Here is a 4,429-nt window from a genome sequence, read left to right on the forward strand (position 1 = left end):
GCATTTTTCTTTCTATCATAATCTTAGAAACTAGCATTTGTTTTTAGTTTCCATGTGGCAAATGTATTTGTTGCATTATGAAGAGCCTGAATTTCACAGAGCTCTGTTTAGCAGAGACTTCAGCTTTGCTTTGCAATACCTAAACTTCTTTCTGTACTGGCATTATTTGTGGCATCCTTAAGGAACAGGGTTTGCACTCCTCCTATAAATACAATATTGTAGGATCAATGAAAAAATGTTAGTTTTCACTCATACATTTTCCATGTAAACAGTTAGAATCTTGTCTAGGAGATTTCAGATTAACAAAGCAAGCCAAGTTTTGGGCTTTAATCCTTTAGTGTATTTCTAGATATATTTTGCTTTTCCCCTTTCTCCCCACCCCCAAAATAGAGACACGCCACCTCGATCTTTTCACTGAGCTACAAAGTAAATTTCATTTTTACTCAGTTACCTCTTCCCTTACCCAATTCCTTTCCCCTTGCCAAAAATGTTGACAGTGCTCTGGTGATTTAAATCTGACCTCTAGTGGAATATGTGAAAACTGCACTTCACTTCAACAATATGGTCACTGGACAAATACAAGAGTTACTGGCTTCAAACACACTAGTCGTGGTTTTCATAAACACTTCTAAAAAGTAAACATTCCTATGGAGAGCTGCTTCTGCTTATCAGTCATGCTGAAGGTGGAAGAATCACACTTTACTACAGTAACTAATGAATATGAACCATGCATTTAGAAAGCATATTGCACACTTCACAGTCCAGCTAAGATCACTAACTCTCAGAAATACTTTAAAATTTAGCAATAGGTTTAGTACTTGAGGGGTATAAAATATACCAATACAAAAATGATAAAAATTATTGGTATAAACCACTACCTTAATTTTGGGTTTATCTATTTAACCCACTTTGCTCCTTATATAGTATTGGGATGGAAGATGGTTAGTCTTTCAGAATTTAATGCAAAACAAGTGTAAAACTTTTCTGCTACCTAGAAAAAAAATTCCAAAGTTTACCCCAAGTCACTTTGTTAATTCCATAAGGCAAGATAATGTGAATTAGAAAGATGAAAGTGGTGAGAATAATTTTTGGAGCTATAACTGCAAGGCATCTAACTACTCAGTTATGCATCACTGAACAAAGTGTTTAACTATACTGAAGTAAAATCTATTCGCTTTCACTGAAAACTTCCAGCTATTATTGAAAGTAGTTAAATAATCACAACCTAAAATTATCTCATTCTAATTCAACTTATTGCAAAATGTAATCAGAAAAGTTAGGCAACATTCTTACAGCATACATGGACGGAATTGGTCTTAATATAAAAATGTATCTGTTCCTACAACACACTATACATACACTACAAAGCACCACAAAACATGATCAAAACCCCAAAACAGGGCAACCTCTATCATCAGCCTTGCGCTTTTCAGTGGTCTCGCTTCAAAGTGATGAGCTGTTTTAGACGGTCACTCCAGGTGCTGTGCATTTTAAATAGTAGCTATGTGATATGTCATCTATTTAACACAATAACAATTCTCTATTTATACAGAAAAGTTATTGTCAAATGTTTCAGAGCAATAACCTTTTCAAAAAGAAGCATGTCATGAGGTAGAATTAAAAAAAACAATACTCAGTGCATATTGACAGGCATAGATTTAAAAAAAAAATGCAAAATGAGCATTTCATTTCAAGGAATTCCGATAGTCTTAATAGAAATTACAAAAAGCTGCAATTACTTCAGGGTGCTTTTCTGCATTTCAAATTAATACACCTGTGCAAACAGTCCTTTAGAGCGGTTCAAAAGGATTTGCCATTGATCTTTTCAGCAAATCATTTAGCAAGCCAAGGAGTAGCAGACTGGGATGTTCTGAGAAGAGACGGTCCCTGGGAGGAACTTGTCCTTATCAAGTGGTCCACAGAAAGAAAAGCTGGAGAATTAGGGTCCTACATAATTCTGTAGGGGTATATTATTCCTAATTGGTATGAGAGTTGCATATGTGCATGCTGGCTGAGAAAATACTCTTCATTCTGGTTTTTAAAATTAACTTAGTACTAAAAGGCTACACAAACTTAACCCAATTTGCCATCCTTTGGTCTGTGCGCTGTAAATCTTCCACTACAGTTCATTTCAAGAGCACAATTTATATCTAGTTCTGCCACCCAAACAGAGATAACAGCAGATTCCTGTTCTTCTGTAAACTTTTTTTTTTTAAATATAAAGTCTAATCATCTAAAAACTTTTTCCAAATTAGACAGACATTCTCCAGATGAGTTTTTACTACTTTGAAGATCAGAAGCTTGCATCCTGGTCATGCAGAGTAGTACATTGGGTATTTAATGTAATGTGTAGTCCCTTACATCAGATAAGGAAAATATCTTGTAAGCAGAGTCACCCCCATTCAACAAATCCAAATTGACTGAGAATTGGATTTGCTGACTATTAACAGTACAAAATAGATACATAACAAAGGTGGGTGAAGACTGAAGGAAGGGATTTTTAATTTCAATAATTTGCATTTTGGACAAGTCATTTTGTAGGACGACTAACAAACTGGCATGTAGGAGCATGCTTTCTACTACAGCAACTCAATCCCCTTTATTTTTCTTTGAGAAAAACAAGTAAACTTATTTAGCTTGATCATTCTGCTTGATGCTGAAAATGGTTTATTTCTAATGCAGATGCCTGAGGGGTGTCAAAGTGAATGATTTTGCTCACAGAGCCTAGTACATTCCAGTTTTAAAACAATCTTTGATCTCTTACTTGTACATCTCCCATCACTGCTATTTGGAGCTCCTGGCAGTAGCTCCAGTGATCAAGAACGAGCCCATGTAGTACCTAGTTTTCACTTCAATGATGCACTGAATCCAAGGCATGTCCTTTCATTTTGGGCAGAAGTAGCTGTGTACGTTAGTTGCTGTAAGACGAAGAGATAACCCTATACTTTGCTTCATTAACTGAAAGTATGACTAGGTTAAGAGACACTGCCTCCTCAATACACAAGGCTAGGATACAGAAAGAGTGCTACAGGTAGTCATTTAATACAGGAGAAACGGTGGGTAGGGAAGGATTAATCAACTCAGGCTTATTGTGTGTGGAAAGAGGGAATTTTGTTTCACAATTGCTGCATGTTCAGTCACTCGAATTCAATCCTCAAACATTTAGTTGCTATGGAGTTAAATATAATTTCAAACAGGAGATGACGCAGGAATAGATTAACCTTCTTCCAAAAGTAACCACAATCCAATGTTCATGCAAACACCCTCAGTAATAAAAAGCCAGCAAAAAGCAGCAGGGTTCCTAAATCAATTTCTCCAAAACTTTTCTGTGAGGCACCAGATGCTCAAAGTGAGGTAATATTAAAGTGAGTTCCATTGATACATTCTGATACACACGCACACACACAGGGCGTGACTCACGGAGCGATCCAGTCCATTGGCAGGCTTCCAGATCTTCAACTACTGGACCTGATCAGCCTGGACCCATAGTGCCTTCTGCAGACTGTTTTTTGTTCAAATCTACATTAAGTATATTTTATTTAAAATCCCTTCAGATAGCACTGAGGACCAAAATCTAAATTCTTTCCAGCAAAATTTTCTGACTTCAATAGGTCCAAATCAGGACAAGTCCCCAGGAGCGTTTCACTCACTAAAGCCTGACGGATAAGCGAAGTACAGTTTAGGCTAGGAAGCATTTCTGGCAATTTCTAGTGTAAAGTCCCATTGCAGTATATTTAAACTGACTGTGGGTTTTAAAAAAAGCTTTTTAACCTAGTTAGTACCGTAGCTGAGCAAGTGTCCCCATGTAGAAAAGTTTGCTTTGTACTTTCTTTTCACTCCAAGCGAGTGACTAGTAGGAAGCCATGTTCATCTCCTTCTTAATGATAGTCTGTGAAGTCTGGAGAAGTTTCATTCCTCGTTTCATGCAATAGGTATTCCAAATTTTAAATATGATTAAATTCATTTGCTTTCCACCCATACTATGAAATTATACATATATCCACTTGCACACTGTTAAGTTTTGAGCCACTAGAGGACTATTTTTTTCTGCAGATAAAAATGATACTCAGAACATTATGTTCTTGTGATTACCATTGAAGCAACTGTATGTTCAGAAGGGTAAACCGCACTGAGAAGTGAAACTGATTAGTTGTATCTGTGTATTCTTCTTGCTACTGAAAAATCCAGTTGAATCCAGCTAATTATATATTTAGCTGGTATAAACTGTTCTCTGTTCCATACTGACACTGTAATCTGAAGGACTGTTTAATTTGGCAGAATGACAGCAGATGGCCTGCAGGCTAATTCTTTTGCCAAGGTGGTGGCTAAGATCTGGGCATATTACAAAAGGGTATTTTATTATGCAGCTCAGCCTTGATAACACAAAGGGAAACTTCGAGGGTAGCATTTCTTAAGTTTCAAAACAAAA

The sequence above is a fragment of the Malaclemys terrapin genome, chromosome 6 (genome assembly GCF_027887155.1).
Source record: "Malaclemys terrapin pileata isolate rMalTer1 chromosome 6, rMalTer1.hap1, whole genome shotgun sequence".
Classification (NCBI taxonomy): Eukaryota; Metazoa; Chordata; order Testudines; family Emydidae; genus Malaclemys; species Malaclemys terrapin.